General features: G+C 37.0%; 1 long non-coding RNA gene across 1 annotated transcript in view; it reads right to left on the bottom strand.

The window, feature by feature from the left end:
- Positions 1 to 5,489: 5,489 nt before the first annotated feature.
- LOC144365501 (uncharacterized) overlaps positions 5,490 to 27,778 on the bottom strand; it is a 44,148-nt gene continuing 21,859 nt past the window's right edge. Inside the window, exon 6 of the long non-coding RNA XR_013424005.1 lies at positions 5,490 to 7,396. This is a non-coding gene — a long non-coding RNA (uncharacterized LOC144365501). The remainder of the gene's footprint in view (positions 7,397 to 27,778) is intronic.

Genomic DNA, 27,778 nt, shown 5'->3' with positions numbered 1-27,778 from the left:
GGTTGAGAAATCAGCAGAGATCCTAATTGGTTTCCCCCTATATGTAATTTGATTCCTTTTTCCTGTGGCTTTTAAAAATTTCTCCTGATTCTTTATGTTGGGCATTTTCATTATAATGTGCCTTGGTGTGGGTCTGTTGTGATTTTGTACCCTTGGCATTCTGTAAGCCCCTTTTATTTGATTTTCCAATTGTCCAATTGACTTTTTTTTATTGGTTGTTTGAAACATTACAAAGCTCATGGCATATTATCTTTCATACATTTGATTCACGTGGGTTATTAACTCCCATTTTTACCCCAAATACAGATTGCAGAATCACATCGGTTACACATCCACGTTTTTACATAATGCCATATTAGTGACTGTTGTATTCTGCTACCTCTCCTATCCCCTACTATCCACCCTCCCCTCCCCTCCCATCTTCTCTCTCTACCCTATCTGCTGTTATTCGATTCTCTCCCTTGTTGTTTTCCCCCCTTACCCCTCACAATCTCTTATATGTACTTTTGTGTAACAACGAGGCCAATTGACTCTTAATGTTTATAAATTTCTCTGATATCATTTCAATAAATAGTTTATTCATTCCTTTGATTTGGACCTCTATGCCTTCCTCTATTTCAATGATTGTTTGGTCTTTTTTGTTATCTCATAATTCTTGAATGTTCTGCTTATGATTTCTTATCATCTTCAATGTGGTCAACTTTGGAAATTTTTCTGATATTATTTCAATGAATAGTTTGTTCATTCCTTTGGTTTGTACCTCTATGCTTTCCTCTATCCCAATAATTGTTAAATTTGGTCTTTTCATGTTATTCCATAACTCTTGAATGTTCCGCTCATGGATTCTTACCATCTTCACTGTGATCAACTTTATTTTCAGGATTATATATTTTCTCTTCATTGTCTGAGGTTCAGTCCCAAGATGGAAGCCTATTCTGTTGTAGATGCTTCCTATTGAGTTTTTAATTTGGTTTATCATTTCCTTCATTTCAATGATTTCTGTTTGTTTTTTCCAGATCTTCCATATCTTTATTGAAGTCATCTTTTGCTTCCTGTATTTTCTTATGTAGTTCTTTGTCAAAAAATCCTTTGCTGCCTGTATTTGCTCTCTTATATAATCCTTTAATTAAGAAAACATTTAATTATGTACCTCCTCAACTCCTTCTCTATCATTTCTCCTGCTGTTCTGGCCATATATTCCAATAATGTAGCATCTTTTGGGGGGCATATTTTTCCCTTGGTTTCTCATGTTCATCTTCCTTTCCAGCTCTGTGTTTTCAAGGTGTTACATTTTTTACCCTGGAGGCTTGTAGTGTCCCTAATGGGCTCCTATACCTCTTCTTTAAGGGGGGATCAATATTTAAGGATCCAAATACAAACAATATGCAGCCTTAAACCAAATAGCTACTATTAAGATGTTTCTGGCACTGTCACAATATACAGAAATGGAGAGTTCAATCATTATCTACAACATAAACAATAGGTTTACAAATAAGTCTACAGTCTCTGATGGTGGACAAAGAACCAGGAGTAAGGTATAGAATGAGATGTTAAGGAAATGGGAGATGAGAATATAGAGTTATTAGATCTTAGGAAGAGTGAAAGAGTAATAAAAAAAGTAGCATGAGGAAAGAGGAAGTGTTTTGGGGGAGACATGTTAGTGAGAAGTCAGTAGAGGGAATACAAAACACAAACATAATAATTAAGAAATGAAAAATGTAGAAATAGGAGATAAAAGAGTACAACCCAACTGTAATATACTATTCAGACCTCCCAGACCTCAGTAGACTAATCTATGAAAAGTTCTTGGTTTTACAAATGTTGGGGATGTGAGGGCGGGAGAAGAGAGAAAAGAGGGGAAAAAATCTCAAAGGAAGATACAGGATTGTTTTACTTGGAGTTCAGTATCTTTCCTGCTTCTTTTCTCTTCTACTAGTTGATGTTGTCTGTTGTTTGCTGTGTCTCCACAATCAGGATGGTGAAGGTTATTAGGGTGGGAGGGTTGGTCTTGGAGGTGGAGTTCCTGGAAATACTGTGTAGCACTTGCCTGTTCCCAAGGGAGACTGCACCCCAAGGATCTCATCTTGGGCCAAGCTGGAGACCTCACAATTCCTGGCCTCTAATTTAGACTCTGAGCTCTTTTTTATTCACCCATTTTTACTTCTCAATCAGAATCTTTTCTCCCCAGAGATTTTGTGGGCTATGCTCTGGGGGCTGCACACCTGTTGTGGAGAGATTTTGAGCAGACCAGGATCAGGCTTTACAAGCTATGGTCCGGCCATGAGGCTAGAAACACTGTACCGGTTTAGAAGCTGCTGGGCATAGGGGAGATTTGGGGACTATAGGTACTTTGATATTGCTTCTAGTCCCTACCCTGTGTCCCAAGCTAGGAGTTGCCCTTACTAAAGATGGCAACAAAGGTGTCTTAAGTTGGAAGCTACTGATTTCAGAGATAGGGTGTTGGTTGTGTCTGGCCTGGTGGTGGCATGATCTACCTCTGTGGCATGCAGTGCTGTGGCTGGCAGCTGTCTCCATACCCTGTCCAGTGTCCCCAGAAGCAGGCTACCACATGTAGTGGACTATGGCAGTGGTTTTAGTGTCACAAGATAGAGGGACACTGGGGGATCCCCACGTTGATAATGGGGGTCCAAACAGGATCGATTACTGGGGATCCTTTGGGGCAGTGAACACCAGGTTTCCTGAATGGGTGGGCATCTAGGAGTCCTGTGCGGGTGCTGATGCTGGTGTTCTTGCTTGGGCATGGTGGCTGCAGGACCTGTGTGGGCTTCGTGGCCAGCATTCCTGCATTGGAGTAGCAGTCAGTGTCCTCAAATAACTCTCAGAGAAACAGTATTTCTACTGGTTGAATCTTAGGTTACAGAGTGACACAGCATGCAGCCTCCCTCTAGCCCACATCTAAGATTTCTCCCTGTTTTCAGCAATTTATATTAACCATGTGACCAAGTGTTTATGCTAATCTAAAAGCTGCTAAAGCTGGGTAGTTATTGTCAAAGTTGTGGAAGTCTTTTCCAAATTATGGCTGAAGGTTACTATACTGTTTATAAAACACACAGCAAGACCTTGGGCAGACAACTCCAACCTGAAGTATTAATATTTCATGCTTCTTTCCTTAATTGCAACTCATCAGAGATGTGAATGATATTCTACCCTGAAGAAATAGGCCCTATTTTGTTTAGAATATGTCTCATAACTTATGCCAAAAGAAATATCATGAAGCTAAATATGACATTTAAAAAAAATTGCAGTGAAAAACCCTGATTTAAACAAGGGGAAGTCTGATACTCATATAGATTTCCTAAGAACACTTGTTTTAGTTTTAGAGATAGGTGGATTTCTTTCCTGATTCTGTCTTTTAAACTGAGAACAGGAAGTTGCTGGTTGGTGTATCTCTCATCTCATGTGCCTGGTAATGTGTTTGTGGGAGATTATGGTCTTGTTCTCTTGGTTTCTGACTTGTAGGGAATAGAGTTTTTTTCTGAGATTCTCACCAGTACTTTTGCCTTTGTCAAAGGGGTATTGCAACTCACTTGTGTTTCTTGCTATCTCACTTTTGTGGTTTTCCAAAATGAGGTATGAGGTAGAAGTGAATTTTAAGAGGATATTTTTAAGTAGGAGTTCACTAATTACTATTAGAAGCAAAGATGAGCTAAAAACAGTAACAAAATTTAATTTAATCAGTTATTTATGTGCATAAGAAAATAAGTAGCAAACATAAAATTAAAGACAGTTCTAATGACCATAATATCAAAAGCAAAATACTTGGGAATATTTCAAAAAAAAATGTAAACACTTGAACTTTTAACATGGCTTCTTTTTAGAAAATATAACATTATCCCTAAGCCACCATCTTCTTTTGGTGACTTTAGCTCATAGAAAGAAGATAGGAATTTAAAACTTTCCCCTATGATCCTTAGGAGAGGACATAGATATGGTCTACCAGTGAGCTCTGTCATCATCCCATTTTTATTTTTCTTTGAGATATGGTCTTGCCAAGTTAGTGAGGCTAGACCCAAAGTTGTGACCCTCAATGCTCAGCTTCCAAAGCAGCTGGGGTTACATGCATGTGCCATCACAACCCCTGGCAGGGGTTGCAGTCTTTTTTGTTTTCTTTAGTTGTAGATGGACACAGTACATTTATTTTATATATTTATTTTTATGTGGTGCTGAGGATTGAACCCAGTGCCTCACATGTCTAGGCAGGTGCTCTACCCCTGAGCCCCAGCCCCAGGGATTACATTCTTGACTTTTATATTACAGGTTGGCTCAGGAAAATACCTAGGTTTGCAAATGTGTATAATGTCCCCATTTTGCAAGTAGAAGATAGAGGCAACAATGAGAGAAAATGTCTATTCTTATCCTTGGAAGTGGAACAACAAATGTAGATTCACCTGCAACTTAGTATTTGAGGATTTCCCAGATATTAAAAAATATAAGCAAAAGAGACATGAGGTCAAGGCTCTGAGGAAGGGGGACTAGGTATTTCAAATTGTGAGGCAGCAGACTGAGAAAAACAATGCTAAGCTAGCTGGGTATGGAGAATAGGGTCCCTCACCTTAATCTGTAGGATCACAGAAGATATATAAGAAAACAAACCATTTGCTGGGTACATTTTAAAAAGATGATCATGGGTCGGACTTGGTCAGAAGTCATCATTATCACACCCCACCCACACACCCACACACATTACTTCCCTTTTACCTCTTCCCCACTTTAGCAGTGAAGCCACATCCACTCCTCAAGGTGCATCCTTGCATGAAGAGAAAGGACTGAGCCATAGTACCCTGTGGATCACAATGGGCAGATCTTTGCCTAGCTTATGGCAGAAGCTATCAAAGGAATGGCAGAGATCAGGAACATCTCTGTCTCTTCTCTCACAAACAAATAACTAGAGATTTCCATTATAAATTGATGGATTAAGTGAACTTGGGAGTATTGGGCCAAATATTTGGAACACTGAAGATATAAATGTTCAGCAGCCTAGTGCCTTATTTCTTTTTCATCTCTTTTTTTGTTTTTGGTCATGTGAATTGAGCTCAGGGGCACTCAAACTCTCAGCAATATTCCTGATTTTTTTTTTGGATTTTAGTTAGAGATAGGGTTTCACTGAATTGCTTAGTCCTTTCCTAAATTGTTGAGGATGGCTTTATCAGCCTCCAGAGGCACTGGGATTACAGTCATGCACCCCCACACCTTGTTAATGTTTTATTTTATTATTTGCACAAGAGCAGTTTTTCGTATAACATAACCTACTGAATGCTCTAAAATTATTGCACTTTGTAAAAAATTCAAAGAGATAGCTTATTATCTTTATATTAACAAAATTAAAGGATATGATTTTTCTTATGCCTTGGCTTCTTTTCACTTGATAAAATCAGGATAGGAACATAGTTTTCTAGTTTATTCTTTTTTTTTTTTTTTTGGTGGGTGGGTATACAAGGGATTGGTCCCAGTATCACTCAACCACAAAGCCACTTCCCCAGTCATGTTTATTTTATTTTTTTTAGAAACAGGGTCTCAATGAGCTGTATAGGTCGCTATTGATTTGCTGAGGCTGTCTTTGAACTCGTGAATTTCCTGCCTCAGCCTCCCAAGCCATTGGGATTGCAGGTATGTGTCCCCACTTCCAGTTTCTTCATTCTTTTGTAGTTGTTGCTTTCTCTTGTTACATAAATTCAAGTTGAATAACAGTATGTTTAACAATCCAGATATAGATAAAAGCCAGTGATGTAGGTAAGCAATTGAACATATCCATCATAAAGTATATTATATATTCACCATGATTTATTACTCAGTCATCAGTAGAAACTCCACTAATGGTCAGCAAAATAGATGGAATTGGATGATGTCATGCCAAGTGAAGAAATACACAAAAGTGTCACATCTCATATGTTAGCTAATATAATATCATGTGCAAGTACAATAGTGATTAGTATGGCTGAGGAGTGTGTGAGGAGGCATAAGGGCAAAACAGGGTATTTGGATATTATGAATGCATGTATATGCATATATATAAACACCACACTGAATCCCATTAGTATGTGCAATTGCTATGTGATGATAAAACCCATAATCTCTCATGATTACCAAATTCTGCACTAAGGACAGAATCCTGCTGTATTTTGGAATTTCCAGTATAGGATGCAATATTATTGATGAAGTTCCCTGATAACCACCAGGCTCTCCTGACGCATCCACTCTATTTTCTTCCAGGCTCTGAACATAAAGTATGCAATGTATTTCTGCATCTGGATCATCTCACTTAGCCTAAAATCCTCCAGGTTGTCCATAGTGTTGGATAATATTCTTTTGTTTCTGGGGTTTGGACCCAGGATTGCCTTATCAGTGAGAGAGATTCACCATCATTTTCTTCTTTAGTTTTAAGAAAGAATGTATCCAAACTACTAAGGCTGGCCTTCAAATTTTGCTTCCTCATATTGTAAAGCTTCCAGCTTCTTGGACTGAGCTGTTACCAGTTTCCCAGTGTTGCCATCCTGTAGGCAAACATTTGGTGACTATTCCTCCCATGATTCTGTGAGTAAATATAATAAGCTCCCCTCTGTATAACACGTACATGTTTTATGTATTCTATTTTTCTGAAGAACCCTAAAAATACAGGCATATTCTCAATGTCTGGGTCATATGCCATCTCTAGTTCTAATTTTTTGAAAAACCCCCTTAGTTTTTTTAATGTCTATTCAAATTTATATTCCTGGCAAGGATGTCCAAAGTGTTTCCTTTTCTGCATATCCTCTGCAGTATGTGTTACCTACCAACATTTTGAGGATTGAGCCCACAAGCATGTGGTTATATCTCATTGTGATATAACCTGAAAGCATAAAAATTCCAGAAGAAAATGAGAAATTATTTTTTTTGCCATTGGTGTTGGCAATGATTTTAGATAGAACATGTTGAGAATGTTCAAGGGAAAACAGCTTAGACTATATAAAGCTAAAAATGCTTTTATACAACAAAGTAATCAATCAATGAAATGTAAAAGTAGACTGTGGGTTAAAAAAATCATTGCTAGCCTCATGTCTGATAAAAGCTCAACATCCAAAATATATGAAACTTACACAACTCACCAAAATTTAATAAAAAACCCTCATAACCTATTTTAAATATGGTAAAATACTTAGATTCTGCCTTAAAAATTAAACAAGTGTTTAAAGACATATGAAAGTTACTCAAGATCATGTATTAGGCTACATAAAATGATAATTTAGCTTTTCTGCTTCATTTGTCCCACAGAATTATGGGTGCACACTCTCCATCCTTCACAGGGCATCTTGAGATCAATTAGCAAAATGCCAGGTTCTCATTTTCCCACATTATGCTTCCTCATTATTCCATCTTAATTGCCAAGAAAGTCTTGAGCCTGGAAAACAACAAAATATAGATAAATTGCTAGATAATCATCAACTTTGAAAATTACTTCAGAAATCAATAGAATACATTAGTAGACCTAGATGTGAAGAAATATAAAATAGACCTACACATCAACATTTAACTTTACAGCTGCTCATAAAAATACTTGCAGTTGAGCTAATATGGGAGCACATGCCACTAGTCTTGACTACCTTGAGGCCACAGCAGGAGGATGATTTAGGCTAAGGAATTTGAGGCCAACCTGGCAAAAACCCAGCTCTAAAAATTGACCCACCAAAAAACCAAACAGTAATCACATTTTTAAAAAGGTGCCTTCACAGGTGATTTTTACAAAACATGTAATAATGAATCAGTAACAATAATTCATGATCACATCTAAATGTAGAAGAAGAAAATAGACTAATTCTTTCTGTAAGGCCAGAAATACCAGATAACACAGCATGAGAATAGAAATTGAAGACCATCTTTTTATAGATGTTGACCAAAATATTCAAAACCCCTAGCAAACTGAGAACAACAACAAAAAGAATGATTGGACTTCATGACAAAGAGTGACATTGTCATATGAAAAGTTTCCAAAAATCATTTTGATAGAGAAAAGCTTTTGGCAAATCACTTACCAAATTACTGTATAACCTATGGCCAATTACGACTGGAGGAAAATTTTTTTCAATCCACTTAAGGGCAGCTATGGACTGTTTTAATACTTAATTGTGGGAACTGAAGTGCTTCTCAATTTATTTTTAGAAAAAGAAAAAAGTGTATGCTTTTCTGACTTCTAAATATGGTTTGAGAAAATTAAATGGGATTTTACACATCAAAAATCAAATCGCATATTCAGATGATACTATTATTTCTGTAATGTTTCTAAGCAATTTCCATGAGCTAATGAAACCAAAGAATTAGTTCAATAATTCATGGGTTAAATTAAATCATTTAAATTATATACAGTAGCAATGAGCAGTGTTAAAACTGAGGCAAAAATCAATTCACAAATATAGGAAAAATAATCTAAGTGAAAGTATTAACAAAAGAACTGTTCACTGCAAAGTAAAAAGTAAAGGTGAAAGTAAAATGCAAAAAAGATCATGGAAACAAAATGGGAAAACTGCTAATATTCAATGATTAAAAGTTTGATTTTGTTAATACCACAATATTCCACAGTGGGTCTGCAGATTCAATGTAATTAAGCCAAAATCCAAAAGTCATTTTGTAAAAATTACCCAGCTGACTCTAAAAATCATCAATAATGCAAAAGAAATTAAACTATATTGAAGTAAAAAATTGTGCAACTTTTATTGAAAATGTGCATTGCAAACAAAGTACATTGTGTAGGATATTAAATTTGGGTAAGTATTTCTTAAATTGCTGATGAGCAGTATTCCCCATGCATGAAGTGAGTGTCTATGCTATCCTAGGAAGAATTAGGCTGGGATTGACCTTTGACACCACAAGTACTACCTGCTGAGCTTGAGAGAATTTTTATTGCTTTCATGATAACTTTCTTTTGTCTCGAAAATTTTCTGAGCCTTTCTTACCATAGATCTTCTGCCTCTTGTATTTCACCCAAGAATATCCCAGTGGGTCTGTATTGAAATTCATATATAGTCCTGCTCTTCCTACAGCTGAGCACTAGAACATCAATGCAATTCAATGTCTGGGTGAGTGGTTGAAAAGATTCATCCTTGATCTCCATGAAGCCTGAAGTGCATTTTATTTTTTTATTGATTTAAAAATGACAGTGGGATGCATTACAATTCTTATTACACGTATACAGCACATTTTTTCATATCTCTGTATATAAAGTATGTTGGCACCAATTCGTGTCTTCATACATGTACTATAGATGATGATGTCCATCACCTTTCACCATCACTGCTAATCCCCTGCCTCCTCCCTTAACCTCCAACCCCTCTGCCCTATCAGGAGTTTTTCTATTCCTCCAATGCTCCCCCTCCCTACCCCTCTATGAGTCAGCCTCTTTATGTCTGAGAAAACATTTGGCATTTGTTTTGGGGGGATTGGCTAACTTCACTGCTCCAACACCATCTATGTCATAATTTTATTATGACTGAGTAAAATTCCATTGTGTATATATGCCACATATTTTTTATCCATTCATTCACTGAAGGGCATCTGGGTTGGCTCCACAGTTTATAGCAGCACAATTCACAGTAGCTAAACTGATTCCTTGGAAATGTGGGACTGGAACCACCATTTGACCCAGGTATTCCTCTTCTTGGTCTGTACCTAAAGGACTTAAAAATGGCATAGTACAAAAACACAGCCACACCAATGTTTATAGCAGCACAATTCACAATAGCTAAACTTCATTATCACACCCCACCCACACAACCACGCCATTACTTCCCTTTTACCTCTTCCCCACTTTAGCAGTCAAGCCACATCCACTCCTCAAGGTGCATCCTTGCATGAAGAGAAAGGACTGAGTCTGTAGTGCTCTGAGGATCACAATGGGCAGAACTCCTTGCCTAGCTTATGGCAGAAACTAGCAAATAAATGGCAGAGTTCAGGACGATCACTATATTTGTCTCTTTTCTCTCACAAACAAATAACTAGAGATTTCAATTATAAATTGATGAATGAAGTGAAGTTGGGAGTATTGGACCAATATTTGAAACACTTAAAATACAATTTTCAGCAGCCTAATGCTTTATTTCTTTTTCATCTTTGTTTTTGGTTCTGGGGACTGAGCCCAGGGGCACTCGACCCCTCTGAAACATCCCAGATCTTTTTATATTTTAGTTACAAACAGGATCTCACTGAGTTGCTTAGTGCTTTGCTAAGTTGTTGAGGCTGGCTTCAAACTCACCATCAGAGACACTGGAATTACAGTCATGCACCATCACACACACTAATGTTTTATTTCATTGTTCACACAACATGTTATGTAATCTACTGAATGCTCTCAAATTATTTTACTTTGTGAAAAAATTCAAAGAGAATAGCATATAATATTTATATTAACAAACGTTAAGTAGAAGCATGATTTTTATGCTTTCTTTTCAATTGATAAAATCAGGTCAGGACATAGTTTTCTAGTTTGTTTATTTATTTATTTATTTTTTATCTAGGGATTGGTCCCGGTGTCACTCAACTAAAGAGCCACTTCCCCAGTCTTTTTAAAATTACTTAATTTAGAAATGAGGTCTCACTGACTTTTATAGGTCCCTAATAATTTGCTGAGGCTGAGTTTAACTCATGAATTTCCTGCCTCAGCCTCCCAAGCCATTGGAATTGTAGGGATGTGCCCCCACACCTAGCGTCTTCATTCTTTTGTGGTTTTTTCTTGTTTCATATAAGTTCAAGTTGAATAGCAGTATATTTAACAATACACAGAAAAAATTCAGTGGTGTAGATAAGCAATTTAACATATCCACTAAAAAGTATGTTATATATTCACATTGGCATATTACTCAGCCATCAATACAAACTCCTTTAATGGTCAGAAAAATAGATGGAATTGGATGATGTCATGCTAAGTGAAGAAACACACACACAAAAAAATATCACATCTTAAATATGTTAAATAAAATCATGTGAATGTAGAATCGTGATTAGTATGGCCAAGGAGTCAGCAGGGGCACCAAGGGCAGAAGAGGGTATTTGAATATTATAAATACATCTATAAATATTACACTGAGTCACATTAGTATGTGCAATTGCTATGTGATGATAAAACCCATCATATCATGCAATTACTTAATTCTGCACTAAGAACAGACTCCTACAGTCTTTTGGAATTTTCAGTATATGATGTGCTATTATTGATGATGCTCTCTGATAACTACCAGGCTCTCCCTATGTATTCATCATTTTTTTCTTTCAGACTCTGCACATAGAGTATGCATCATCTCACTTAGCCTGAAGTTCTCCAGCTTCTCCATGTTACTGGAGAATATTCTTTTGTTTCTAGTGTTAGGATCCAGGGTTTCCTTACCACTGAGATATATCCCCTATTATATTCTTTTTTAGAATGTTACCAAATACCTGAGGCTGGCCTTTAAATTTTGCACCAGTGCCACATACATCATTCTTCTTTTGAAAGTTGGATAATAAGTGAGGTGTGGAGGCACGTTTGTTTTGTCATGCTAGGGACTTCAGAGGCTGATGGAGGAGAATCACTATCTTGGAGCCAGTCTCAGCATCTTGGTGAGACCCTCTGCACCTTAAAAGACCTTGTCTCAAAATAATTGTAAAAAAAACTGAAAAGGCTATATATGTATGTTTATATGTTTGTGTGTAAACACAATGATAAATCTCTCTTTATCTATTATCTGTAATACACTATGAGTTCTTCTTACTGAGTTATGCTTTGATGAAAATTTAGGTTGTGGATAGTGTTGTGGTTAACTTAGGAGTGTAGACATTCCTAAAGATAGATTTCATTTCCTTCAATTGTTGAAATGGTTAATGTCAGCTGTCAATTTGAGTGGATTGTGATACCTAGGGAATTGGTGTGGAACATCTCTGCAGGTGTCTGTGAGTGTGCTTCCAGAAGGCTGAGTCAGAAAGAATGGGGAGTACCTGTAATGAACATGTATATTGGCATTCATTGGGTTTGATTTGAAAAAAAAAAAGCAAGAGAAGTGGTCACTGGCTTATGCTCCAAGCTTCTTGATTGGGTGATTCTCCAGCCCTTGTGTACTTATACCATTGGCTCTACCAGGGTCTTTTATTTTTTGTTTTAATTAGTTATCCATGAGGTAGAATTCACTTATATACTTTAATATATCATACATAGATGGGATAAAATTTCTCATTTTTCTGAGTATACATATTGCAGAATCACATTGATCATACAGCCACTTACATAATAAAGTAATAATGTCTGTTTCATTCTCTTTCTTATCCCCACATCCCCTGCCTTTGCTTTATTTTTTCCTTCCCTCTACCTAACCTAGGGTAATTCTATTGTTTTGCTTTTATTGCATTACAATTCTTAATACACATGTATATAATTTTAATATCTCTGTATATAATGTATGTTGACACGCAATTCAAGTCTTCATACATGTACTTTGGATAATAATCTTCATCACATTCCACCATCCTTGCTAACCCCCTGCCCCCTCCCTTTCCCTCCCACTCCTCTGCCTTATCTAGAGTTTATCTATTCCTTGTATGCTCTCCCTCCCTAACCCACTATGAGTCAGCCTTCTTATATCAGAGAAAATGATTGGCATTTGTTTTTTTGGGATTGGCTAACTTCACTTAGCATTATCTTCTCCAATGCCATCTATTTACCTGCAAATGCCATGATTTTATTCTCTTTTATTACTGAGTAAAATTCCATTGTGTATATATGCCACATGTTTTTTCATGCATTCATCAACTGAAGGGCTTCTAGGTTGGCTCCACAGTTTAGCTGTTGTGAATTTTGCAGCCTCTATAAACATTGATGTGGCTGTGTCCCTGTAGTATGCTGTTTTTAAGTCCTTTGGGTGTCCAAGGAGAGAAAAAGCTGGGTCAAATGGTGGTTCCATTCCCAGTTGTTCAAGGAATCTCTATACTACTTTCCATATTGGCTGCACCAATTTGCAGTCTCACCAGCAGTGTATGAGTGTACCTTCCCCCCACACACATCCTTGCCAACACTTGTTTTTCTTTATAATAAATAGCTGCCATTCTGACTGGAGTGAGATGATATCTCAGCATTGTTTTGATTTGTGTTTCTCTGATTGCTAGAGATGATGAACATTTTTTCATATATTTGTTGATTGATTGCATATCCTCTTAGAAGTGTCTGTTCAGGTCCTTGGTTTATTATTGATTGGATTATTTGTTTTTTCATCTACCAGGGTCTTTTAAGTCCTCTGTCTTGGACCTCAGCTACTTCATTTGCTTCCTCACATGGTGAAGCTTCCAGCTTCTTGGACTTAGCTGTTACCAGTTTTCCAGTGTTGCCATCCTGCAGGCAAAAATGTGGTGCCTATTCCTCACAAGACTATGTAAGTAAATATAATAAGCTCACTTCTGTATACATATGTACATTTTTATGTGTTTTATTCTTTTTCTGAATAATTCTGAAAATTCAACAAAACGTCCGCATTGTATTGCATCTCTAGTTTTCATTTGTTGAAAAAACCCCTTATAGATTTTTCAAATGTTTGTTCAAATTTATATTCCTGCCAAGGATGTCCAAGTGTTTCCTTTTCTGCATATCTTCTGCAGTATGTGCTACCTACCAATATTTTGAGATAGTACTCAAGCGTGCAATTATACCTCATTGTGATTTAAGCTGAAATCATAAAAAATTCCAGAAGAAAATGGGAAAAATTTATTTGCCATTGGTATTGGCTTTGGTTTTAGATAGAATATGCTGAATGTGGAAGGAAAAACAGAGATAAGTGAGACTTTATACTTATTAGTTAGCCTCTTAATTGATCTTGAGTAATATATTTAATGGTGCAAACTGAAGTGTTTCACAACTTATTTTTAGAAAAATGAAAAAATGTATTTTCTGACTTCTACTAAATATTGTTTGAGATTATTTAATGGGATTTTATACATCAAAAATCAAATAGCTTATGCATATGAAACTATTACTCAGCTGACTCTAAATATAAAAAAATGAAAAAGAAATTAAATAACTCAATATTGAAGTAAAAAATTGTGATTTTTCTTAAAAGTGTGCATTGCAAGCAAAACACATTGTTTGGGATATTAAATTTGGATAAATATTTCTTAAATTGCTGATGAGTAGTAGTCCCCATGCATGAAGTGAGGGTCTGTGCTAACCTAGAAAGAATTAGGCTGGGATTGGATTTGTCATCACAGCTACTACCTTCTGAGCTTGAGGGAATTTCTATTGCTTTCATAATAACTTTCTTCTGCCACCCAGATTTCCTGTACCTTTCCTACCATGGATGTAATGTCTCTTGTATTTCATCCAAGTATATCCCAGTAGGTATCATTATTAAATTTACATATATTCCTGCTCTTCCTGCAGCTGAGCAAAAGAACAAAACTGCAATTCAATGTCTTGGTGAGTGGTTGAAAGAATTTGTCCTTGATCCTCACTCAGGCTGAAGTGTATTTTATTTTATTATTTTTTATTATTGTTCAAAACATTACAATGCTCTTGACATATCATATTTCATCCATTTGATTAAGTGGGTTATGAACTCCCATTTTTACCACGTGTACAGATTGTAGAATCACATGGGTTACACATCTACGTTTATACATACTGCCATACTAGTGTCGTAATTTGCTGCCTTTCCTATCCCTTACTATCCACATTCCCCTCCCCTCCCTTCTCATCCCCTCCCTTCTTCTCTCTCTACCCCATATACTATAATTCATCTCTCTCTCTTGTCTTTTTCCCCCTTTACCATCACCTCCTCTTATATGTAATTTTGTATACCAATGCAGGTCTCCTTCCATTTCCATGCAATTCCCCTTCTCTCGCTCTTTACCCTCCATCTCTCGTCCCTGTTTAATGGTAATCTTTTTCTCATGCTTTTCCTCCCTGATCTGTTTTGAGTTACCCTCCTTATATCAAAGAAGACATTCAGCATTAGTTTTTAAGGGATAGGCTAGCTTCACTTAGCATAATCTGCTCTAATGCCATCCATTTCCATGCAAATGCCATGATTTTGTTATTTTTTAGTGCTGAGTAATATTCCATTGTGTATAAATGCCACATTTTTTATCCATTCATCCATTGAAGGGCATCTAGGTTGGCTGAGGAATCAGCAGTCATACCAACAGGAGTGTGAAGGTGCCATGAATTTGCAGTAATAGTCAGGAACTCATGAATTGGTTGTTCATTGCCTTGAAACTGTTGGAAAATTGTTTACTGATAGTAAATTTCTATATCAGTATTAGGAAAAATTTAGACACTTTCCTGATAGTGTGATTCAAAGAAAAGGACACAATTTCATGCAATCTAAGGAAAACAAACTTCATACATGTAGTGCCAGGAGAAACCATAGTCTGATCATTCTGCTATCTCCAATTTTAAACCACAACCATATATACTTGATGTACATCATTTAGTGATATGATTAAAACTGTGTACATATATCATGGTAGTGTTGTAAAGAAATATCTATAGTAATGTCAATGCTGAGGTACCATTGTTGTTAAGAAGCATCCTGGGAAGGATTTATAGAGATGACTGAAATCCTACATTTTTTATGTGTTTTATTCTTTTTCTGAATAATTCTTCCCAGCTGTGCACATTATGCCTGGCACAACATAGTCCAGGAGATCATGAGACAAGCTCTCTAACATCAGGGAGATAATCTGAGAAACAGACAGCCCTCAAACAAGGGTCTACGAAGTGATGCTTCCAGCTTGGTTTAGTTCCCTATTGTACTAGGCACAAATGTCCTTTATGCACTGGAGAAATCAATCTGCCCCCCAGAGTGGGCATTCTTTGTGGAAGGATGTATAAATAACAGGTTATCTAACAGATTTATGAAATAGGTTCCAATTGAACAATTCACATATAGTAAAAGGAAGGAAAGGACAAGGGAGGAGATGAGAAAAACAAATCACATATGAAACAGAAATTTTCAAAAAAAAATTTGTTAGAGCTGATAGTAAAGACTGGGGGATACTCATGGTTAAGACTCCCTTTAATATCTGGAGCCAGGAAGGAGTCATGTTAGATATGGTGCCACCCTGCTGTCACTATAGTCTTGGGGTGGCTGTATGATACATGCACTATCATCTGAATTCCAACAATCTAGTGATGACTGCTCAGGCAGTGGACACGAGCTGGTGGTCAGGACAGAAGTAGAGAGAATTACAGGAGGACAACACCTCACTGCAAGTTTGGGTTCTTTGGACCTTCTAGGTGGGCACATTCCAGGATGAAAGTTAGGAGAAGAAACACCTCTTCTCCCATATGCAGTGTGAGCATCATCCTGCTCATAGGGTGACAGATCCTATTTCCTCACCCCTTAGCAACTCATGTGTAGACTTACAGATTGCAATTGTCCTCATCACACAGCTCAGCTTCACCACTACTGCCAACCCTCCCCATGTCCCCTTGCAATTCACTAACGTAAAAACAGACAAAAGGCAGGTGGAGAATTGAGACTGGTCTTGCTCCAAGCAAGTGGGCTTGGGACTGATGTCCGCCTCAGCAGAAACCTCTAACTTGTGACTCTTTGTGTGTTGGGAATCTATGAAGAGCACTAGGAATAAATGACTGAGATCTCAGAGAGGGTGACACCATCACCCAGCACCTCTGCTGCAAAACACACACTCTAGTAACATGATGAGCAAACCCTGAGCAACATTTTAATGAATTTGGCAGTTTTTTGTGAGAAGTAGAGGTGAGAATTATGGTTGTTTTTTTTTCTTTAATTGTCAGGGTTTTAAAATACAGCTCAGGATTCACACTTATATCTACGATTTTTTTAGACAAAGAGGAGAGAGAGAGAATTTTTAATATTTATTTTTCCATTTTTGGTGGACACAACATCTTTATTTTTATGTGGTGCTGAGGATCAAACCCAGCACCCCGCACATGCCAGGCGAGGATATTACTCCTTGAGCCACATCCCCAGCCCCAATGTCTATGATACTTATATTGCCATTATTTTAAATTTCTCCTGAGAAAAGCCACTAGAAGAAAAATTGTTCTTTAAAGTCAAGAAAGAAGAAGCCCCAGAGGTGCTTCTCTGTGGGGACAAGCGCATGGAGTATTGCATACAGGGCATACGATAAGGGTGTCTGAATGGCAAACTGCTTACCCATCAGCACAGCTCTGGGAATGAGGCCACGTATTGCAGTCCCACTCCTTGATTGTTCACTGCAAGGACAGTTAGCAGCCATTGCATTGGTGGCTGTCTATATTTTCCTTAGGTACTGCCTGAGTACATATACATGGTACCTGCACAATAAAATCAGATCTGCATCCTGCTTGGTTTCTGGAGGTCTGATTAGAGACTCCACAGCCACACTCTCCTCTACCCTGTTCTCTGGACCTCCTCGTGGGATGAGAGAGCCCATGCACTTCTCTGCAGACCCCAAGCTCTCATTACTGGGAAACCCACAAGGTCCTGCAGGAGTGTCTGATTCCCTGACTGATGTTGTGATGGAAGAGTCAAGTCCTGCTTTATCTTGGTCTTTGTGTCTTGGGGTTACATTTATCTGTGCATGCTAATGACACGAAAAATGGAATTTTGGTAAAAAATCTGAAAGTGACCAGGGCAGGATGGGTTTCAACTGTCCTGAATGTTCCTCTAAGCAAAATTGAGTTTATACACTTCCATTGTTAGATATTGCAAAAGGGTTTTTTGTGTGTGATTAAAACAGAATGCATTAATACATAAAAATATTCTTCCAAATTCTTGTGAATTATGTTCACAAGCCTATAATTTGGAACCATGAATTGGAAATTACCAGCACATTAATTTGATTTTTAAAAATATTTAATGTACTTCCTTTTGATCATGGTCCCTTATTGACATTTACCAACTTAAAGAAAGTTCTTACTCATGTGTGATTCCATTCTATAAAATGAGGTTTTGAACATAGAATCTCATTTCCTTCCAAAGATTTCAAAATGTACAATTACTCACACAATAATTGTTCTATGAGTTATGAAGATGACAAAAGCAAGATTGTCAATATTAAAACATTAATTCCCTGATAATAAGTATACAAATTAGTAGTGTTTAAAATCTCTACATGACATACCATATGTAAGTTGTGTCCCATGAAGTTATTAAATTTAAAAAAGGAAAAAGTAAAACTGACATTCCCTAAAAAATAATTGACTCATTTCAGCAGGATCTCAAAGAAGCAAACATCTTTAGAAGACAATATCCTCATATCACCTTACAGAACACGGTTCTATGGGCTCTTTAGGACTGTTGGAGTGAATGTATCCTCTGAATCTACTGGGAAACCTCACTAGTAGACCAAATCTTCTCCTCCCATGCCCTTTTTAAAACCCACACTAACTCTGCATCTGAGGACACAGAGGTACTTAGTCATCTGAATAAGCTAAGCAGAGCACAAAAACTCCTAGGTTTTATGGAAAGGATGTGTTTAAATCCTGCCTCTGAAGATTTGTAATTTTAATGTCTATAGAAAGGCAAGAAGGTCCCACTGGAGAGCACAGAATTGTAGCTTCCCCAGTGGGGCATATCATCTGTCTCTCAATTTTACTGTCTTTTCTGATGGATAACAGGAATTCGAGAGAGCTGGGCTCCCAACTCTTAAAGTTTCCTGGACACATCTGGAAAATGATCTGGATTGAGGTCATTTTCTCATCATGTTGAGGAGGAAACTTAAATTTCTTCAATTCTGATTATAAAATCAAATTAGTCCAAACCTGTCCCACAATTCATAATGCCTCTACTTTGGTGTGACATACTCCTGGCACCCCCATAGTTGCCCTGAAAGTTCTCTGACTACAGTGTGTGATGGTCCCCTCTTCCCTAGTTTGTGCATGGAGCACCCCTTTTCAGAGGTAGTGATGGTTCAGTATCTCAACCTTTCCAAAGTGACAGTTCTGTGGCTCAAGCTCTGAGTGAAATATTAAAATTAATCTAATATAAAATGGAAAATAGAAAAGTAGTGGAAGAGCTGTAGTCACATGTTGTAGAAATCACAAGCAGATGGAATCTAGTCAGAGCCAAGGCAGCGTCTGAGCTGGAGTCCACCCTAAGGAACCTACATGATCAACCTCACCTTCTCTGAGAGAAACAATGCAAAAGTAGGCTCAGTCTCCTGGGTACTGTATATGAATATATATAAAAGCACTAAAGCCCTATATGAAGATTTAGCCCTGTTATCTGGAGTCAAAAGAAAGGACAGTCATTTCAAGCAGATTCACTTATGTTCCAGTTGTAGAAATCAGAATAGTTCTTGATCACTGCCATTATCAACATGTAAAGGATTAATACAGGCATGATAATGAAACACTTGTTTTCTAGAGGTAATTGGCAACTTGGACCAAATGGAAATATTTAAAATAAAAACTAATATCCACAGACAGAAATTCCACATGGATGGGCTGTGGGAGGTTGGAAAACTGAAGAAGAAAGTCACAATAATTGCCAACGAAGGAGACCTCCAAACCCACATGAGGGGGAAACTTAAAATAGAAAAAGAGTGAAAGTCATTGAACAAGTATTTCAGCATACACAAGGTTAGGCAAGACACATCAAGGGCAGAGGAAAAGTATCCCTACATTCAGCCCCCATCCTGGACTAGCCACATGAAAGTTTTGTGCCTTTGGAGACTTGGGCTCTGCCTTACTCCCTGACATGGCATGGTGCATTGATTACCAAGGTGCCACCTGGAATACTGTCCCTCATATGCACTCACCTCCTGGGAGGCTTCGGGAATGAGCCATAGCAGAGGGTTGGCCAGTACCGCCAACTTTGTGGAGCTAAGAAGAGCTGTTTGGAGAGGTGGAGAATTGCAGACACACACCTTTGTTGTAATGTGGACTTGCTGTGTAACTAGGTGCTGTTGAATCCAATCTCTTTGTCTAAATTGCCCTGATTTTTAATAAAGAGAAAAATAATTTTATCTCTAGTTGTGAGGATTATGCCACAATACACTGAACAATTGGGTTCCAACCAGTTACAGAAGGTTCTCTGTTGAGGTGAGCATGGTGGCACCTGCCTGTAATCTCAGCAGCTTGGAAGACTGAGGAAGGAGGATCATGAGTTCAGAGCCAGCCTCAGTGAAAGAGATTTACTAAGCAGCTCAGTGAGATCCTTTCGCTACATAAAATAGGGCTAGGGATGTGGCTAGGGGTTGAGTGTCCCTTTGTTCAATCTTCTTCATCGTCTCCCCCCAAAAAAGAAGAATGTCTGGGGAGTGAGTCTCAGGCTTTGGATTTATAACAGCTTTCATGGAGGTTCTAAAGTGTAGAACTAGCATAGAATAAGTGTTATGGGCCAAGCTCTGGAGTCCATGTGCATGCATTTGAATCCAGGCTTTTATATATATTTATATATTTTACAGATTTGATGTTGATCTATTGATGGAATATTTCCTACACAAGGCACGTATGTGCTTTAGTTAAAGTCTGAAATAGTCGACATATATATTTTAAATAATCTGCAGCTACATATTGAAAAATAACAGTCATCAGAAAATTGTGCATGTGAAGCTAGATCATTTCATAACTCTTTAGAACATGTAGATCTATAAGGCAAGATAGTAAGAGAAACAATGAAAGTGAAACATTCATGAACTTGGGATGCCATTTAAAAATCTGAGGTGAATGGTGGTCCAGAATCTGACTTCCATAACAAGACCCTTACAGCACAAGAATTAAAAATTAAGAATCAATAAGTAGAATAGATTCAACCTAAAAAGCTACTTCTCAGCAAAAGAAACAATAATGTGAAGAGAGAATCTACAGATTTTATACAAATCTTTACCACACGTATCTCAGATAAAGCATTAATCTCTAGGGTGTATAAAGAACTCAAAACTTAACACAACAACAACAGCAAAAACCCAATTAACAAATGGACTAAGTAACTGAACAGACACTTCACAGAAGAAATATAATCCATTAACAATGTATGAAAAAAAGTTCCATACATCTAGCAATTAGGAAGATGTAAATCAAAATTACTTTAAGATTTTATCTCACTTCAGGTAGAATGGAAATCATCTATAATACAGACAACAATAAATATTGGTGAGGATGTGGGGGAAAAAGGAACACTCACACGTTGCTCATGGGACCGACTGCAAATTTGTGCAACCATCATGGAAAGCAGTATTGAGACTTCTTGCAAAACCAGAATTGAACCACCATTTGACCCAGCTATTCCTCTCCTCAGTCTATACCCAAAGGACTTAAAAACAGCATATTACAGGGACACAGCCACACCAATATTTACAGCACCACAATTCACAACAGCTAAACCATAGAACCAACCTAGGTGTCCTTCAACAGATGAATGGATAAATAAAATATGATTATATATATCCCCCCACCAATGAAATATTACTTAGCTTTAAAGATGAGTGAAACTATGGCATTTGGTGGTAAATAGATGGAGTTGGAGAACTCCATTATGTTAAGTGAAATAAGCCAACACACACACACACACATACACAAATGCCAAATGTTCTCTCTGATAAGTGGATGCTAATTCACAATGAGGGGTAGGGAAGAATAGTTACTTTAGATTAATTAGAGAGGAATGCAGGGAGGGGAAGGAATATAGGGATATGAAGGATAGTAGAGTGAAACAGACATTACATATAACATATAATATATATGGATGCTAAACCACTCAAAGAAGGAGGGGGAGAGAATAGAAATCTTGTGGATTAGACAAAGTTGGAGTGAAGGTAAGAAAATGGAAATAGGAATAGAAATGACAGTAGAATGAATCAGACACAACTTTTTTATGTTCATATATAAATACACCACTAGTGAAGGTCCACACGATGTACACCTCAAGAATGGAGTGCTAACTAAGATAAGTTTAACTCCTTGTATGTATAATATGTCAAAATTCACTCTACTGTCATGTATACCTAAAAAGAGTAAGAAATGTTAAAAATGATAAGGAAAAATTTGTATACAGAGAAGGTTTGTGAGTTAAAAACTCTTCAATAAATGCTAATGTCATTAAGGTTAAATAAAAGTATAAAAGAGCACCTTGAGCCCATAAAAAAAGACAATGGTAAATAGAGTGCCCAAGTCAGTCTGTGCAATTATCTATTATTACAAAATTTTTGGTTTGCAACTCTTTTCTATTTATTTTACAAAGCAGCACAACAATACTTACAAGTTGAGCAGAGAGTAATCATTACATAGCAGTGTTATGAATACTATTAATAGTGCTGTGTGCACTCAAAGAAAGAATTCTCAATTCCTTCCCCCATGTAATAAAATAATGCAGTTGAAAGATACTCTAGTTACTGATAACACATACAAGCATGTGGGCAGCTACTCAACTTGGCAGGTCACATCCAATAGATAAGGAAGACACTCTCTTCACACTAGACAGTGATTCTTTGATTAATACTATGAAAGCAAGAGAGAAAGCAAAAGTAACAAACACAGGCAACTGTGTTGCCAGACTAGAAAAACCCCAACACTGAACCTATGTACTGGGAAGTCCCAAACAACTTTTCAGGGTCCTGACTGGGAAGTCCTGGGCAGAGCATCCTCTCCACAGGTGAGAGTCTGAAGTCTTGTTCTAACTTGCATTTAAAGTGTGGCTCAATAAATACAAGTTAAACAAAGAAAGCTTCATTCTAACAGCTTGCATTACCTAGTGATCCCCTGAAGAACACTACATTCTCCCAAGAACAGGTCAGATCCCAGAGGAGGGAGTGAGCCTTGAGATGAGTAAATAAATTGGGGTGCCAAAGAGTGAGCCACGGAGCCAAATGCATTAAGAAATTGGCATTCTTTAGCTGTTTCATCAAGGATATGAAGACTCATTCAGGCACATGGAAAGAGAAGATCTTTAGCATTTTCCTTAGGCCTCTAGTACTAAATCTTCCCTCTGGACCTTATAAATAGTTAAAACTCTCATATGTAAAATGAAGCTACTTTTCTGCATAAAATAATGTGGAGATAAGCATGAATTCTAGAGATTTACCCTTTAAAATAAAGAATGGTATGAATATTATTCTTCTAGTATTTATCATTATATTTCAATATTTATTTTCCCAAATAAAGTTAAATGAAATGTTTGTGAGTGGCATTTGTTGACCCAAATGGCTAACATATGAAGAGAATATTGTGTTTTTACTTTTTAAACAGGACTCGTAGATTAGAGTCTACAGGTTAATTTCCATCAAAATTCTGTTTCTCTCTCTGTGGTGTCATGGGCTCCTGAAGCTGTAAAATCTGAAGAGGGACAGGGTTAGTTTATAGTATCTTATAACTACTAGATTGCAGAGGGCTCTGGGAAACCATGACACATGTTATTTAACATATAATCCAATGAGGATAAGAAGCATTATATTGTAAGTTATTAAGTAGAACAAAAAAGGTCTACAAAATCAAAATATATAATGAAATAAAAATGTAGGGGGCATAAATGGTCCTATAGTATGTCTTTTTCTTTATACAGTCATCATTTTACATGTTTCTGGTTACACTTTTCTACTGTATATCCAAGACTAAAGAGGTGCTCCTATGTTGGGATCTTTTTTCAACACTTGAGGTCAGTCTAGTATCCTCAGTGATGAACATCATGGAATTCATAAGGAACTGCATGGTTTCTTCAGTCTAAGAGTCAGGATGGGCCTGTAGACCATATGGCTTCCTCAGGAAACATTGAGACTATTTCCCCCTTCAGCAACCCTCCTTTTACCTGAATATTCAAGTTGCCTCCTAGTCTCTTGGGTCTTTCTCATCTCCCTGATTGGGAGCTTGTATAACTCTCCAGAGTAGTAGAGCCCTTAGGAAGTACTGCAACTTTATAAGGTGAAATGTTAAAGTCGTAATTCAAACTACGGATATCTGGGCATTATTTTTAGTATTCCTAGGTCCTTCCTATAACTGTCTTAATTTTTCCATAATTACAAAAAAAGAGTATATAATTTACATAAATAATATTCCCCAAATAAAACTTGATTAAACATATGAAATAATTAATGTAGACATTATAGCATTATTTACACAATAGAAGGTTTTACTATTGCATTGATCCATTAGCAAAGTGAATAGTGGGAGATGAGTGACCTAATAACATCATTAAATGCATGACAAGGTTAACATTAAGAAATTCACACTTTATTTAGTAACAAATTGCATCCGAAATGCAAATATAAGTAAAAATACTCTGTAAAATGGGCATTGTGGTCCATGCCTCTGACCCTAGAGACGTGAGAAGCTTTGCAAGTTAAAAACCAGGCTCCATAACTTAGTGAGGAACTAAACAACTTAGCAAACCCTATCTGTAAATAAAAATGAAAAAAAAAATCTGGGGATGCGGTTTACTGATTAAGTGCCCCTAAGAACAAAAATAAAAAAAATAAAAATTTAAAATTTCATATAAATCCTAAGGGACTTCTGCAACAATCAACTATGAGAATTATGTTTTCTCCAGTTGTGAAAAATGAGACTCTTTAGTAATTGTTGATTTATAGTAAAATTATATCCTTTTATGGATGCACTATTCTATACTTGTATTTCCTTATTTCTACAATATCAGCTCAAGATGTTACAAAAATTTTCACCAAATGTCAAAAGCAATTACCCATTTTCTACATTTAAATGATTTCTTCCCTCGTAGGTCCTAAATACTACAAGGGATGGGCTATAGATAAGAAACTTACTACAATCTTTATATTTGTCAAGGTGTTTTTGTAAATATTTTGCTGTTATCTAAGCATATACTTTGAACAGATGCTACTCCACATTTGCTACAGGTATGAGGTCAGATTTTAAAAAATGTCTGAAATTTGAATACAGTCTTAGACACCTTCTTTGTGTTTCTATATGCAATTAATCCTCCAGTGTTTAAAAATGGTTGATCAAAGGACAAAAGCTTTGCAAAAATTTTTCCACATGTCCTCTTTCTTGTATGAATTATGAGGTACTGGGTATGGTGTGAACAACTGTTGGAGACTCTTTCACCTATTTTACACTTGTATAATTTCTGTGCTATCATATCCCTGGTATGAAATAGTGTTGAACTACTGTGAAATAAGACTTGATTCATCCTTAAAGACACTGATGCAATGTTTTCACTTATAAAACTTCTCCCCAGTATAAAATCTATAATGTTTAATAAGATGTGATCTTCAATTTTAAAAGCTTTGCCATTCTTCACATTTATAGGACTTCTCTCTAGTATGGATTCTCTGGTGTCGTGTAAGTGTTGATTTTTGATTAAAATCTTTGTCACATTCTTCACATTTGTAGGGCTTCTCTTCAGTATCAATACTTTTGTGACAATTAAGTTGTGAGATGCTATTAAAAGCTTTGCCACGCACTTTCCATTTGTAGGGCTTCTCTCTAGTATGAATCCTGTTGTGGCAATCAAGGTTTGAGTTTCTATTAAAACTCTTGCCGCACACTTTACATTTGTAGGGCTTCTCTCTAGTATGAATTCTTTTGTGACAATTACGCTGTGAAATGCTAATAAAAGCTTTGCCACACTCTTTACATTTGTAGGGCTTCTCTCCAGTGTGGATTCACTGTTGCTTAGTAAGTGATGATTGATTAAAACTCTTGTCACACACTTTACATTTGTAGGGATTCTCTCCAGTATGAATCCTGTTGTGGCAATCAAGATTCCAGTTTGTATTAAAACATTTGCCACACACTTTACATTCGTAGCGTTTTTCTCCACTATGAATCCTGCTGTGGTGATCAAGATGTGAGTTTCTATTAAAACTTTTGCCAAACACTTTACATTTGCAGGGCTTCTCTCCATTACATATCCTGTTGTGGCAATCAAGCTGTGAGTTTGTATTAAAACTTTTGCCACGCACTTTACATTTGTAGGGCTTCTCTCCAGTATAAATTCTCTGGTGATTTTTAAGGCTTGGTTTTTGACTGAAACCTTTGCAAAATTTTTACATATGTGGGGCATCTCTCCAGGGTCTTTCCACTGGTGACAAATAAGATTGGAGCTTTTATTAGAAGTTTTGTCACATTCTTTATATTTGCATGTCATATCTTCTGTATGAACACTGTGATGTTGAGTAAATTTCTTGAGTGTGTTCATTCTTCACATTGGTAGGTCTTCTCTGCAGAATAAGTTTTTTGGTGTTGAGTAAGAGTTGAAAAAAATTTTAAGGCTTTGCCACACTTTTTACATTTACAGGTCTTTTCTTCAGTATAAATCCTCTGATGCTTAACAACTTGTAATCTTTCACTAAAAGTTCTTTTGCATTGTTTAAATTTATAGGGTTTATTACTGTCATAGTATCTACTATGTTTAGAAGATGTTGAGCAAGCCAATGCTTTGATATATTCTTTAAATGTATAAGGCTCTCTTTCTCTATAAATTCTCTTGTATTGAGCAAACTCTGCACTGTGATTAAGAGCCCTTTCACATACCTTACACTTGCAAGTTTTGTCTTGATTATGAATATTTGGATGAGTAACAGTTATTGAGCAGTGAAGCTAGACTTTCCCACATTTTTCATCTTGGTAAATTTCCCTTAGAAAGTGACTAGGAGTTTGTCTATATTCATAATTTTTATCACCAATGTCAATATACTGGTAATTTCTCAGGGTATAGACATGGCTAATGGTGTTACTTATACCATTATCCATATAGTGCACTTTCCAGAAATCTGTATCAGAATTGTCATTGAACAATACTGGAGAAGTAGAAAACTTTCTACAATTCTTAATATTGTCTATTTGGGCACAAGGAGAAATTTTTGTTTTTTGTGCAGAAAAATAGATATTTTATTAAAAAAAACTCTCATATTATCCCTTTTAAAAATATCTTCTCTGTGCAAATGTTTGAATGGAAGTTTAACTCAGTGCTACATTTATAATTGGGCAAGTTAAAAACTGATGCATGGACCAGATTTCAAATTTTCCATATTTCCTTTCACTTCAAAAATGACTGTGGATATATGTGGTGAGCCGTTCCTGCGGACTGTGGTCGCCATTACATGATGGTGCTGGCTCCGCTGTGGTCTGTGAAGGACAACTCCATATCAGAGAGAGTTGGCGTATTGTCAACTCCTTATCAGAGAGAGTTGGCGTGTCATTTTCTAGCACCCTGTGAGAAGGGTCCACGTGGCAGCTTCGCATTGGGGTTCGCGGTGCTTTATTAAGGCTGGGAGGGGCATCCGATGGGGATTAGAAGAATTACTAGAAAAATATCAAGGGCCTAAATAAACTGCTGAAAGAAGATTCCTGAGTCGCGTCTTCCTTGCGGGCAAGGGGGTCGTGACAAGTGGTGCCGAGACCCGGGAGAAAAAAGAAAAAACACCAGGAACCAGAACTTTCAGTAGCCAGGGAGGCGCGCCGGTAAGTCCCAGGTAAGGTGGGACCCGCTGTTAAAAAGCGGAGGCTCCTCTATAAATAAAGAGGGAGCATTAAAAGGTAATTGCTCCTCTGTAAAAGAGAGGGCATTACATCTCATAGCAATTGCACTCTGTATTTTTGTTTTTGTTTTCTGTGTATTTTCGTTTTGTTTTTGTGTATTTTCACTTTCGTTTCCTGTGTTTTCTTGTGTTGTGTCATGGGTGCCGTGACATCAAGTCCACTTCTTCTGGCCCTAGATGGCCTTTTACGTTCCAAGGGACTGGAGGTGAAACGCAGTACCTTAGAGAGATTTTTACAGAGGGTAGATACAGCTGCACCGTGGTTTGCATTTTGGGGCAGCCTCACTACACCCAGCTGGGATAAATTAGGCAAAGACCTTGATTTTGCTCGTGAACAGGGCATGTTAGAGGGCGGGGTGAT

Source organism: Ictidomys tridecemlineatus, chromosome 7, assembly GCF_052094955.1.
Source record: "Ictidomys tridecemlineatus isolate mIctTri1 chromosome 7, mIctTri1.hap1, whole genome shotgun sequence".
Taxonomy (NCBI): Eukaryota; Metazoa; Chordata; class Mammalia; order Rodentia; family Sciuridae; genus Ictidomys; species Ictidomys tridecemlineatus.
Note: the sequence above shows the minus strand (reverse complement) of the source record. Positions and strands in the feature narration are given on the sequence as shown.